The sequence below is a fragment of the Juglans microcarpa x Juglans regia genome, chromosome 3S, assembly GCF_004785595.1.
Source record: "Juglans microcarpa x Juglans regia isolate MS1-56 chromosome 3S, Jm3101_v1.0, whole genome shotgun sequence".
Taxonomy (NCBI): Eukaryota; Viridiplantae; Streptophyta; class Magnoliopsida; order Fagales; family Juglandaceae; genus Juglans; species Juglans microcarpa x Juglans regia.
The window spans coordinates 5,830,970-5,846,622 of NC_054599.1; the positions used below are offsets into that span (position 1 = coordinate 5,830,970).

General features: G+C 28.7%; 1 long non-coding RNA gene across 1 annotated transcript in view; it reads right to left on the reverse strand.

Annotated features, from left to right (window-relative positions):
* Window positions 1-14,745, reverse strand: part of LOC121257837 — a 29,462-nt gene extending 14,717 nt beyond the window's left edge. The window contains exon 1 of the long non-coding RNA XR_005939289.1: window positions 14,675-14,745. This is a non-coding gene — a long non-coding RNA (uncharacterized LOC121257837). The remainder of the gene's footprint in view (window positions 1-14,674) is intronic.
* Between the last annotated feature and the right edge of the window lie 908 nt (window positions 14,746-15,653).

A 15,653-nucleotide genomic window follows, 5' to 3' on the forward strand; every position in this document is an offset into this window, starting at 1 on the left:
GGAGATAACTGCTTATTCTCATATATCAACTACCTTCTTCTGTACCATAAACCCCAAGCACATAAAAACAATTTCTCCATTTTGCCTGGTTTGTTTGTTTTAGTCACATGAGCCGCAACCTGAATAAATCTCTTTGCAATTCATCCTCCTGCAGGAAGTTCAGATGAACCTACAAAACATCTTTAAAGCTTGTGCAGTAGAGAAGAATTAGAAACAGTGAAGAATATAATTAGACCAACTGTTGAATATAATTTCTCATTAACACAAACAGTGAAGAATAATTATGTTTTGTAGTTTTTTTTCTTACACAATTCTCGTGAGTTTTGCATTACAGCTTTTGATTGAAGTTCATTAGTACCCAATTTCAAAAGAAAAGTTATATTGATAAGTTTACGTTGATAACATATTAGAAATGATATTTGCAGTGGTATGTAAGTCTAGCACACGTTTAAAGAAAAAGAAAGTAAATTTGAGACCGATATAAAAAAATTAGCTTTTAATAATAGATTCTACCTTTTTTCTCAAAAAGGTATGCGAAGCTATCATACTCTAAAAATATATCTAACATTACTCTCATAAATACTTATATGTATAATTTAATTTTTAAAAAATAAAAAATAAAATCTTAAAAATCAATTGTTATCTGAATTTGAGTTCATGTGAAAGAAAATAGAAGAGAAATGATAGTTGTTGCCATAAACGTGCAAGCGTCGTGCAATCAGTTTGAAAAAAGTGAATAAATAAGGGACCCACATGAAAAAAAAATTAATTTTTTACTAGTGGATCCTAGTCTTTTTCAAAGCAACTAAATGACACTTGCACACTCCATGACTATACGTAGCATTACTCAAAATAGAATGACAAATATAAGAAATAAGAAAATTTATATTTGCAATTATAGAATACATAAGTGTCGCGTATTCTTTTGAGAAAATATAAATAAAGATAAAATTTACATTAAAATTAATTTCTTAACTATAGACATTACTCTTTGTTCTCAAAAGATACATGTTTCACAACTCACAACTATATTAGTCTTACTAAAAGAAATAGGAAAATTCTATTTATTATTCATATATCATATTCTATACATAATTTTTTATTTTTTAATAATTATGTAGTGTAGGAATGATGAATAGAAGTTTTTTATTTACTTAATAAAAATAAATAAAAATAAGTAAAATACATAATGCGTGGATGATGAACAAGAAAGTAATAATGAAATGCAAATGCGTAGGCTGATTCATAACCACTACACCGTGATTGATGGGACATATAAAAAGTAGGTGTATGGCTCATAACAAGGGACAAAATACCAAAGGACCACCTACATGACGACTTGACAAATAGCTCGACAATTTTGGATAGAAAAAAGCATACCATCAAGAAGATGAAAATGTCTTCATCTAGCGAAACTTAAAAGCAACAACATGAAAATTTCAGAAAAAATAAGCACTTAACAAAAGGATGAAATACACGATAGACAGTTAAAAAAAGCAAAAAACGGCATAACAAAAAAAATAAAGATGAAAAAATGGATAAACAAAAATTACTGTTCATCATTGTTGATAAGCAATAGACGCTTTTTATCATACAATAGAAGTAGAGAGCTATTGTTTATGCATTGTATACTGTAAACATAGGAGAACGGCTATACAACAACCCTACACTGCACTCCTATCAGTTTTTATTTTCTTGGGTCATTTTCTCCTTTCTCGACAATTACATTTCCCCATTCCCGACTACCTCTCCTCGAAAGCTATCCACTCCCTTAATCTCTCTCTCTCTCCTCAAGATTCAAATCGGGTGATTTTTTTTTCCATAGAGAGAGGAGCACGAGTAGAAAAAAGTTGGGAGCTGCGAATCGTGATGTGACGCCTAAACCACATTCGCCACTTCATAGCGTAAGGTATAGAAAAATTAGACCAACTGCTGAATATAATTTCTCATTAACACAAACAGTGAAGAATAATTATGTTTTGTAGTTTTTTTTTTTCTTACACAATTCTTGTGAGTTTTGCATTACAGCTTTTGATTGAAGTTCATTAGTATCCAATTTCAAAAGAAAAATTATATTGATAAGTTTACATTCATAACATATTAGAAATGATATTTGCAGTTGTATGTAAGTTTAGCAAACATTTAAAGAAAAAGTAAGTAAATTTGTGACCAACATAAAAAAAATTAGCTTTTAATAATAGATTCTACCTTTTTCTTCCAAAAGGGTATGTGAAACTGTCATACTCTAAAAATATATCTAACATTACTCTCATAAATACTTATATGTATAATTTAATTTTTAAAAAATAAAGAATAAAAAATAAAATCTTAAAAGTCAATTGTTATCTGAATTTGAGTTCATGTGGAAGAAAATAGAAGAGAAATGATAGTTGCTGTTATGAACGTGCAAGCGCCGTGCAATCAGTTTGAAAAAAGTGAATAAATAAGGGACCCACATGAAAAAAAAAATTAATTTTTTAGCAGTGGATTCCACTCTATTTCAAATCAACTATATGACACTTGCGCACTCTGCGACTATACGTAGTATTACTCAAAATAGAATGACTGATATAAGAAATAAGAAAAATTATATTTGCAATTATAGAATACATAAGTGTCGCGTAATCTTTTGAGAAAATATAAATAAACATTAAAATTAATTTTTTAACTATAGTCGTTACTCTTTTTTCTCAAAAGATACATGTTTCACAACTCACAACTATATTAGTCTTACTAAAAGAAATAGGAAAATTCTATTTATTATTCATATATCATATTCTATACATAATTTTTTATTTTTTAATAATTATGTAGTGTAGGAATGATGAATAGAAGTTTTTTATTTACTTAATAAAAATAAATAAAAATAAGTAAAATACATAATGCGTGGATGATGAACAAGAAAGTAATAATGAAATGCAAATGCGTAGGCTGATTCATAACCCCTACACCGTGATTGATGGGACATATAAAAAGTAGGTGTATGGCTCATAACGAGGGACAAAATACCAAAGGACCACCTACATGACGACTTGACAAATAGCTCGACAATTTTGGATAGAAAAAAGCATACCATCAAGAAGATGAAAATGTCTTCATCTAGCGAAACTTAAAAGCAACAACATGAAAATTTCAGAAAAAATAAGCACTTAACAAAAGGATGAAATACACGATAGACAGTTGAAAAAAGGAAAAAACGGCATAACAAAAAAAATAAAGATGAAAAAACGGATAAACAAAAATTACTGTTCATCATTGTTGATAAGCAATAGACGCTTTTTATCATACAATAGAAGTAGAGAGCTATTGTTTATGCATTGTATACTGTAAACATAGGAGTACGGCTATACAACAACCCTACACTGCACTCCTATCAGTTTTTATTTTCTTGGGTCATTTTCTCCTTTCTCGACAATTACATTTCCCCATTCCCGACTACCTCTCCTCGAAAGCTATCCACTCCCTTAATCTCTCTCTCTCTCCTCAAGATTCAAATCGGGTGATTTTTTTTTCCATAGAGAGAGGAGCACGAGTAGAAAAAAGTTGGGAGCTGCGAATCGTGATGTGACGCCTAAACCACATTCGCCACTTCATAGCGTAAGGTATAGAAAAATTAGACCAACTGCTGAATATAATTTCTCATTAACACAAACAGTGAAGAATAATTATGTTTTGTAGTTTTTTTTTTTCTTACACAATTCTTGTGAGTTTTGCATTACAGCTTTTGATTGAAGTTCATTAGTATCCAATTTCAAAAGAAAAATTATATTGATAAGTTTACATTCATAACATATTAGAAATGATATTTGCAGTTGTATGTAAGTCTAGCAAACATTTAAAGAAAAAGTAAGTAAATTTGTGACCAACATAAAAAAAATTAGCTTTTAATAATAGATTCTACCTTTTTCTTCCAAAAGGGTATGTGAAACTGTCATACTCTAAAAATATATCTAACATTACTCTCATAAATACTTATATGTATAATTTAATTTTTAAAAAATAAAGAATAAAAAATAAAATCTTAAAAGTCAATTGTTATCTGAATTTGAGTTCATGTGGAAGAAAATAGAAGAGAAATGATAGTTGCTGTTATGAACGTGCAAGCGCCGTGCAATCAGTTTGAAAAAAGTGAATAAATAAGGGACCCACATGAAAAAAAAAATTAATTTTTTAGCAGTGGATTCCACTCTATTTCAAATCAACTATATGACACTTGCGCACTCTGCGACTATACGTAGTATTACTCAAAATAGAATGACTGATATAAGAAATAAGAAAAATTATATTTGCAATTATAGAATACATAAGTGTCGCGTAATCTTTTGAGAAAATATAAATAAACATTAAAATTAATTTTTTAACTATAGTCGTTACTCTTTTTTCTCAAAAGATACATGTTTCACAACTCACAACTATATTAGTCTTACTAAAAGAAATAGGAAAATTCTATTTATTATTCATATATCATATTCTATACATAATTTTTTATTTTTTAATAATTATGTAGTGTAGGAATGATGAATAGAAGTTTTTTATTTACTTAATAAAAATAAATAAAAATAAGTAAAATACATAATGCGTGGATGATGAACAAGAAAGTAATAATGAAATGCAAATGCGTAGGCTGATTCATAACCACTACACCGTGATTGATGGGATATATAAAAAGTAGGTGTATGGCTCATAACAAGGGACAAAATACCAAAGGACCACCTACATGACGACTTGACAAATAGCTCGACAATTTTGGATAGAAAAAAGCATACCATCAAGAAGATGAAAATGTCTTCATCTAGCGAAACTTAAAAGCAACAACATGAAAATTTCAGAAAAAATATTTACTTAACAAAAGGATGAAATACACGATAGACAGTTAAAAAAAGGAAAAAACGGCATAACAAAAAAAATAAAGATGAAAAAACGGATAAACAAAAATTACTGTTCATCATTGTTTATAAGCAATAGACGCTTTTTATCATACAATAGAAGTAGAGAGCTATTGTTTATGCATTGTATACTGTAAACATAGGAGTACGGCTATACAACAACCCTACACTGCACTCCTATCAGTTTTTATTTTCTTGGGTCATTTTCTCCTTTCTCGACAATTACATTTCCCCATTCCCGACTACCTCTCCTCGAAAGCTATCCACTCCCTTAATCTCTCTCTCTCTCCTCAAGATTCAAATCGGGTGATTTTTTTTTCCATAGAGAGAGGAGCACGAGTAGAAAAAAGTTGGGAGCTGCGAATCGTGATGTGACGCCTAAACCACATTCGCCACTTCATAGCGTAAGGTATAGAAAAATTAGACCAACTGCTGAATATAATTTCTCATTAACACAAACAGTGAAGAATAATTATGTTTTGTAGTTTTTTTTTTTTCTTACACAATTCTTGTGAGTTTTCCATTACAGCTTTTGATTGAAGTTCATTAGTATCCAATTTCAAAAGAAAAATTATATTGATAAGTTTACATTCATAACATATTAGAAATGATATTTGCAGTTGTATGTAAGTCTAGCAAACATTTAAAGAAAAAGTAAGTAAATTTGCGACCAACATAAAAAAAAATTAGCTTTTAATAATAGATTCTACCTTTTTCTTCCAAAAGGGTATGTGAAACTGTCATACTCTAAAAATATATCTAACATTACTCTCATAAATACTTATATGTATAATTTAATTTTTAAAAAATAAAGAATAAAAAATAAAATCTTAAAAGTCAATTGTTATCTGAATTTGAGTTCATGTGGAAGAAAATAGAAGAGAAATGATAGTTGCTGTTATGAACGTGCAAGCGCCGTGCAATCAGTTTGAAAAAAGTGAATAAATAAGGGACCCACATGAAAAAAAAAATTAATTTTTTAGCAGTGGATTCCACTCTATTTCAAATCAACTATATGACACTTGCGCACTCTGCGACTATACGTAGTATTACTCAAAATAGAATGACTGATATAAGAAATAAGAAAAATTATATTTGCAATTATAGAATACATAAGTGTCGCGTAATCTTTTGAGAAAATATAAATAAACATTAAAATTAATTTTTTAACTATAGTCGTTACTCTTTTTTCTCAAAAGATACATGTTTCACAACTCACAACTATATTAGTCTTACTAAAAGAAATAGGAAAATTCTATTTATTATTCATATATCATATTCTATACATAATTTTTTATTTTTTAATAATTATGTAGTGTAGGAATGATGAATAGAAGTTTTTTATTTACTTAATAAAAATAAATAAAAATAAGTAAAATACATAATGCGTGGATGATGAACAAGAAAGTAATAATGAAATGCAAATGCGTAGGCTGATTCATAACCACTACACCGTGATTGATGGGATATATAAAAAGTAGGTGTATGGCTCATAACAAGGGACAAAATACCAAAGGACCACCTACATGACGACTTGACAAATAGCTCGACAATTTTGGATAGAAAAAAGCATACCATCAAGAAGATGAAAATGTCTTCATCTAGCGAAACTTAAAAGCAACAACATGAAAATTTCAGAAAAAATATTTACTTAACAAAAGGATGAAATACACGATAGACAGTTAAAAAAAGGAAAAAACGGCATAACAAAAAAAATAAAGATGAAAAAACGGATAAACAAAAATTACTGTTCATCATTGTTTATAAGCAATAGACGCTTTTTATCATACAATAGAAGTAGAGAGCTATTGTTTATGCATTGTATACTGTAAACATAGGAGTACGGCTATACAACAACCCTACACTGCACTCCTATCAGTTTTTATTTTCTTGGGTCATTTTCTCCTTTCTCGACAATTACATTTCCCCATTCCCGACTACCTCTCCTCGAAAGCTATCCACTCCCTTAATCTCTCTCTCTCTCCTCAAGATTCAAATCGGGTGATTTTTTTTTTCCATAGAGAGAGGAGCACGAGTAGAAAAAAGTTGGGAGCTGCGAATCGTGATGTGACGCCTAAACCACATTCGCCACTTCATAGCGTAAGGTATAGAAAAATTAGACCAACTGCTGAATATAATTTCTCATTAACACAAACAGTGAAGAATAATTATGTTTTGTAGTTTTTTTTTTTTTTACACAATTCTTGTGAGTTTTCCATTACAGCTTTTGATTGAAGTTCATTAGTATCCAATTTCAAAAGAAAAATTATATTGATAAGTTTACATTCATAACATATTAGAAATGATATTTGCAGTTGTATGTAAGTCTAGCAAACATTTAAAGAAAAAGTAAGTAAATTTGCGACCAACATAAAAAAAAATTAGCTTTTAATAATAGATTCTACCTTTTTCTTCCAAAAGGGTATGTGAAACTGTCATACTCTAAAAATATATCTAACATTACTCTCATAAATACTTATATGTATAATTTAATTTTTAAAAAATAAAAAATAAAAAATAAAATCTTAAAAGTCAATTGTTATCTGAATTTGAGTTCATGTGGAAGAAAATAGAAGAGAAATGATAGTTGCTGTTATGAACGTGCAAGCGCCGTACAATCAGTTTGAAAAAAGTGAATAAATAAGGGACCCACATGAAAAAAAAATTAATTTTTTAACAGTGGATTCCACTCTATTTCAAATCAACTATATGACACTTGCGCACTCTGCGACTATACGTAGTATTACTCAAAATAGAATGACTGATATAAGAAATAAGAAAAATTATATTTGCAATTATAGAATACATAAGTGTCGCGTATTCTTTTGAGAAAATATAAATAAACATTAAAATTAATTTTTTAACTATAGTCGTTACTCTTTTTCTCAAAAGATACATGTTTCACAACTCACAACTATATTAGTCTTACTAAAAGAAATAGGAAAATTCTATTTATTATTCATATATCATATTCTATACATAATTTTTTATTTTTTAATAATCATGTAGTGTAGGAATGATGAATAGAAGTTTTTTATTTACTTAATAAAAATAAATAAAAATAAGTAAAATACATAATGCGTGGATGATGAACAAGAAAGTAATAATGAAATGCAAATGCGTAGGCTGTTTCATAACCACTACACCGTGATTGATTGGACATATAAAAAGTAGGTGTATGGCTCATAACAAGGGACAAAATACCAAAGGACCACCTACATGACGACTTGACAAATAGCTCGACAATTTTGGATAGAAAAAGGCATACCATCAAGAAGATGAAAATGTCTTCATCTAGCGAAACTTAAAAGCAACAACATGAAAATTTCAGAAAAAATAAGCACTTAACAAAAGGATGAAATACACGATAGACAGTTAAAAAAAGGAAAAAACGGCATAACAAAAAAAATAAAGATGAAAAAATAGATAAACAAAAATTACTGTTCATCATTGTTGATAAGCAATAGACGTTTTTTATCATACAATAGAAGTAGAGAGCTATTGTTTATGCATTGTATACTGTAAACATAGGAGTACGGCTATACAACAACCCTACACTGCACTCCTATCAGTTTTTATTTTCTTGGGTCATTTTCTCCTTTCTCGACAATTACATTTCCCCATTCCCGACTACCTCTCCTCGAAAGCTATCCACTCCCTTAATCTCTCTCTCTCTCTCTCTCTCTCTCTCTCCTCAAGATTCAAATCGGGTGAATTTTTTTTTCTATAGAGAGAGGAGCACGAGTAGAAAAAAGTTGGGAGCTGCGAATCGTGATGTGACGCCTAAACCACATTCGCCACTTCATAGCGTAAGGTATAGAAAAATTAGACCAACTGCTGAATATAATTTCTCATTAACACAAACAGTGAAGAATAATTATGTTTTGTAGTTTTTTTTTTTCTTACACAATTCTTGTGAGTTTTGCATTACAGCTTTTGATTGAAGTTCATTAGTATCCAATTTCAAAAGAAAAATTATATTGATAAGTTTACATTCATAACATATTAGAAATGATATTTGCAGTTGTATGTAAGTCTAGCAAATATTTAAAGAAAAAGTAAGTAAATTTGTGACCAACATAAAAAAAATTAGCTTTTAATAATAGATTCTACCTTTTTCTTCCAAAAGGGTATGTGAAACTGTCATACTCTAAAAATATATCTAACATTACTCTCATAAATACTTATATGTATAATTTAATTTTTAAAAAATAAAAAATAAAATCTTAAAAGTCAATTGTTATCTGAATTTGAGTTCATGTGGAAGAAAATAGAAGAGAAATGATAGTTGCTGTTATGAACGTGCAAGCGCCGTGCAATCAGTTTGAAAAAAGTGAATAAATAAGGGACCCACATGAAAAAAAAATTAATTTTTTAACAGTGGATTCCACTCTATTTCAAATCAACTATATGACACTTGCTCACTCTGCGACTATACGTAGTATTACTCAAAATAGAATGACTGATATAAGAAATAAGAAAAATTATATTTGCAATTATAGAATACATAAGTGTCGCGTATTCTTTTGAGAAAATATAAATAAACATTAAAATTAATTTTTTAACTATAGTCGTTACTCTTTTTTCTCAAAAGATACATGTTTCACAACTCACAACTATATTAGTGTCGCTAAAAGAAATAGGAAAATTCTATTTATTATTCATATATCATATTCTATACATACTATTTTGTTTTTTAATAATTATGTGGTGTAGGAATGATGAATGGAAAATTTTAATTAACTTAATAACAATAAATAAAACATAAAAATAAATAAAAATAAGTATAATATATAATGCATGGATAATGAACAAGAAAGTAACAATGAAATGCAAATGCTTAGGCTGATTCATAACCATTACACCATGATTGATGGGACATCAGAAAAGTAGGTGTATGGCTTATAACATGGTACAAAATATCAAAGGACCACCTACATGATAAGTTGACAATTGACTCGACAATTTTGGACAGAAAAAAGCATACCACCAAGAGGATGAAAAAGCAGAAACACAAGACGCCAAATGTCTTCAACCTGCAAAACCTAATAGCAACAACATGAGAAATTCAAAAAAAATAATCACTTAACAAAAGGATGAAATACGTGATAGACAGTTAACAAAAGGATAAAACGGCATAACCAAAAAAATAAAGAAGAAAAAACGGATGAACAAAAATTAATGTTCATCATTGTTGATAAGCAATAGACGTTTTTTAACATAGAATAGATATATATATATATATATGTATATATAAGAAGTAGACACCTATTGTTTATGCATTGTATACTATAAACATAGGAGTACGGCTATGCAACAGCCCTACACTGCACTCCTATCAGTTTTTATTTTCTTCGATCATTTTCTCATTTCTCGACAATTCCATTTCCTCATCTACTTCTATCTCTGCTCGAAAGCTCTCCACTCTCTTAATCTCTCTCTCTCTCTCTCTTCTCGAGATTCAAGTCGGGTGAATTTTTTTTCCATAGAGAGAGGAGCACGACTAGAAGAAAGTTGGGAGCCGCGAATCGTGATGTGATGCCCAAACCAGAATCACCACATCATAGCGTAAGGTACAGAAAAATTAGACCAACTACTGAATATAATTTCCCATTAACACAAACAGTGAAGAATCATTATGTTTTGTAGTTTTTTTCTTACACTATTCTCGTGAGTTTTGCATTACAGCTTTTTATTGAAGTTCCTTAGTACCCAATTTCAAAAGAAAAATTATATTGATAAGTTTACGTTGATAATATATTAGAAATGATATTTGTAGTGGTATGTAAGTCTAGCACACGTTTAAAGAAAAAGTAAGTAAATTTGAGACCTATATAAAAAAAATTAGTTTTTAACAATAGATTCTACCTTTTATTTCAAAAAGGGTATGCGAAACTATCATACTCTAAAAATATATCAAACATTACTCCCTTAAATACTTATATGCATAATTTAATTTTTAAAAAATAAAAAATAAAATCTTAAAAATCAATTGTTATTTGAATTTGAGTTCATGTGAAAGAAAATAGAAGAGAATTGATAATTGATGTCGTGAACGTGGAAGCGCCGTACAATCAGTTTAAAAAATGTGAATAAATAAGGGACCCACTTGAAAAAAAAATTAATTTTTTAATAGTGGACCCCACTCTTTTTCGAAGCAACTATATGGCACTTGCGAACTCCACGATTATACGTAACATTACTCAAAATAGAATGACAGATATAAGAAATAAGAGAAATTATATTTACAATTATAGAATATATAAGTGTCACACATTCTTTTGAGAAAATATAAATAAAGATTAAATTTACATTAAAATTAGTTTTTTAACTATAGATGTTACTATATTTCTCAAAAGATACACGTTTCACAACTCACAACTATATTAGTGTTACTAAAATAAATAGGAAAATTCTATTTATTATTCATATATCATATACTATACTTAATGTTTTTATCTTTTAATAATTATGTGGTGTATGAATGATGAATTGAAAATTTAAATTAACTTAATAAAAATAAATAAGATATAAAAATAAGTATAATATATAATGCTTGGTTGATGAACAAGAAAGTAATAATGAAATACTATTGTGTAGGCTGATTGATAACCACTACACCATGATTGATATGACATAAAAAAAGTAGGTATACGGCTTTTAACAATAGACAAAATACCAAGGGACCACCTACATGACGACTTGACAAATGACTCGACAATTTGGATAGAAAAAAGCATACCATTAAAAAGATGAAAACCCAGAAACATGAGACGCCGAATGTCTTCAACCAACAAAACTTATAAAAACAACCTGAAAAATTCAAAAAAATAATCACTTAACAAAAGGATGAAATACACGATAAACAGTTAACAAAAGGTTAAAAACGGCATAAAAAATAAAGAAGAAAAAATGGATGACCAAAAATTACTATTCATCATTGTTGATAAGCGATATACGCTTTTTATCATAGAATAGATAGATATATATATCTATATAAGAAATAGAGTGTTATTGTTTATGCATTGTATACTATAAACATAGGAGTCTGGCTATGCGACAGCCCTATACTGCACTCCTTTCATTTTTTATTTTCTTCGGTCATTTTCTCATTTCTCAACAATTCCATTTCCCCAAGCACGTCTATCTCTACTTCGAAGCTCTCCACTCTCTTAATCTCTCTCTTTCTCCTCGAGATTCAAGTCGGGTGAAGTTTTTTTACCATAGAGAGAGGAGCACGACTTGAAGAAAGTTGGGAGTTACAAATCGTGATGTGACGCCCAAACCAGATTCGCCACTTCATAGTGTACGATATAGAAAAATTAGACCAACTGTTGAATATAATTTCTCAATAGCACAAACAGTGAAGAATAATTATGTTTTGTAGTTTTTTTTTCTGATACTATTCTCATGAGTTTAGCATTACAGCTTTTGATTGAAGTTCATTAGTACCCAATTTCAGAAGAAAAATTATATTGATAAGTTTACATTGATAACATATTTAATAAGAGAAATAATATTTGCAATAGTATATAAGTCCGGCGGATGTTTAAAGAAAAAGTAAGTAAATTTGAGACCTATATAAAAAAATTAGTTTTTAATAATAGATTCTATCTTTTTTTACAAAAAGGGTATGCGAATCACACTCTAAAAGTATATCTAATATTACTGCCATAAATACTTAGATGCATAATTTAATTTGTAAAAAATAGAAAATCAAATCTTAAAAATCAATTGTTATCTAAATTTAAGTTCAGGTGATAGAAAATAGAATGATTGATATAAGAAATAAGAGAAATTATATTTGTAATTATAGAATACATAAGTGTCAGGTATTCTTTTGAGTAAATATAAATAAAGATTAAATTTACATTAAAATTAATTTTTTAACTATAGACGTCACTACACATTTCACAACTCACAACTATATTAGTGTTACTAAAAGAAATAGGAAAATTCTATTTATTATTCGTATATCATATATTATACATAATTTTTTATTTTTTAATGATTATGTGGTGTATAAATGATGAATATAAAATTTTAATTAACTTAATAAAAATAAGTATAATATATAATGCATGAATGATGAACAAGAAAGTAATAATGAAATGTAAATGTGTAAACTGATTCATAACCACTATACCGTGATTGATGGAACATAAAAAAAGTAGGTGTACGGCTTTTAACAATGGACAAAATACCAAAGAACCACTTACATGATGACTTGACAAATGAATCGACAATTTTGGATTGAAAAGGCATACCACCAAGAAGATGAAAACCCAGAAACCCGAGATGCCAAATGTCTTCAGCCAGCAAAACTTATAAAAAGCAACCCGAAAAATTTAAAAAAAAAATAATCACTTAACAAAAGGATGAAATGCACAATAGACAGTTAACAAAAGGTTAAAAATGTCATAACAAAAAAAATAAAGAAGAAAAAATGGATTAACAAAAATTACTCTATTCATCATTGTTTATAAGCGATAGACATTTTTTTATCATAGAATATATATATATATATATATATATATAAGAAATAGAGAGTTACTGTTTATGCATTGTATACTATAAACATAGGAGTACGACTATGCGATAGCTCCACACTGCACTTCTATCATCTTTTATTTTCTTCGATCATTTTCTCATTTTTCGACAATTCCATTTCCCCATCCACGTCTATCTCTCCTCGAAAGCTCTCCACTCTCTTAATCTCTCTCTCTCTCTCTCTCCTCGAAATTCATGTCGGTTAAAGTTTTTTTTCCATAGAGAGAGGAGCATGACTAGAATAAAGGTAAGAGCTACAAATCGTGATGTGATGGCCAAACCAGATTCACCACTTCATAGTGTACGATATAGAAAAATTAGACTAACTGCTGAATATAATTTCTCATTAGCACAAACAGTGAAGAATAATTATGTTTTGTAGTTTTTTTTCTTATACTATTCTCATGAGTTTAGCATTACAACTTTTTATTAAAGTTCATTAGTACCCAATTTCAGAAGAAAAATTATATTGATAAGTTTACGTTGATAACATATTTAATAAGAGAAATGATATTTGCAGTGATATGTAAGTCTGGCGGTTGTTTAAAGAAAAAGTACGTAAATTTGAGACCTATATGAAAAAAATAGTTTTTAATAATAAATTCTACCTTTTTCTTCAAAAAGGGTATGCGAATCACACTCTAAAAATATATCTAACATTACTCATATAAATACTTATATGCATAATTTAAATTTTAAAAAATAAAAAATAAAATCTTAAACATCAATTGTTATCTGAATTTGAGTTCATGTGATATAAAATAGAATGACTGATATAAGAAATAAGAGAAATTATATTTGCAATTATAGAATACATAAGTTCGCATATTCTTTTGAGAAAATATAAATAAAGATAAAATTTACATTAAAATTAATTTTTTAACTATAGAAGTTACTCTTTTTCTCAAAAGATACACGTTTCACAACTTACAACTATATTAGTGTTACTAAAAGAAATAGAAAAATTATATTTATTATTCATATATCATATACTATGCATAATTTTTTATTTTTTATTTTTGATTTTTTAATAATTATGCAGTTTAAGAATGATGAATAAAAAAATTAATTAAAATAAATAAAAAGTAGTATAATATATAATGCGTGGATGATGAACAAGAAAGTAATAATGAAATGCAAATGTGTAAGCTGATTCATGACCACTACACCATGATTGATGGAACATTAGAAGAGTAGGTGTATGGCTTATAACAAGGGACAAAATTCCAAAGGACTACTTACATAATAACTTGACAAATGACTCGACTATTTTGAATAGAAAAATGCTTTCTTCAACGGGCCCGCAACTATAGGGTAATTGAAGCTTGCAGTAGGTGATGTGATGAACCACGTGATGGCCTTCTCTTTTGATGAAACGTTGTGTTTCATTTAAAGTTAAAATACATTATTTTTACTCTATTCTCCTTCCGTCGTATGATATTCTTCCTCTTCCTTTCATGTTTTTTTGCTTTCTTCCTTCCCTATGTCTCCTTCTCCCTAAAAAATATAATGATATCTACCACTCAAAAATTAAGCCTTACCATATAGAATTTGTGCGCGCTTTTCTATGTTGAATTTTGGCCTTAATTATTTCCTCCACTTTCTCATTGCTATTATCCCTAGTATTTCCCAATTTTAATTTCGTATACTGGAAAAGAAATACAAAAATATGTGGATGTATTTGCAAGGAAATATAAACTAATAAAAAATGCAAAGAAGGAAGGTAAAACACTAAAATGATATCTATCACTCAAAAATTAAGCCTTACTGCACAGAATTTGTTGTCTTTTTTGCAAGATTTATTGGGTTTGGAGAACATGGGTTTGGGAGAACAAAAATTCAAATGCTTCATAACCTAACGTTATTCAATCCAAATGATCTTCACTCGAAATGCTTCATTCCACTTTGTTTTAGTCCGATGAACCAAGTCACGCTTTCGAAATGGATTTGGCATTTTTCAGACTTATGTTTTCATTCCGATGAATCAAGTCACGCAGTCCTTTCTTCCTTCTGGCTTTTAGTCCTTCGTTCTTCATTCCTTCTGGGTTTAGTCCAATGTACAAAGTCACGTAGTCCTTCTTTCTTCCTTCTCAATTTCAGTCATTCTTCCTTCCTTCTGGATTGCAGTCCTATGGTCTTCTCATTTCTCGATTCTCATTTCGCTCCGTCAATATTGTCACCATTTTGTATTTTTAATTTTATATGATTTTGAAAAAA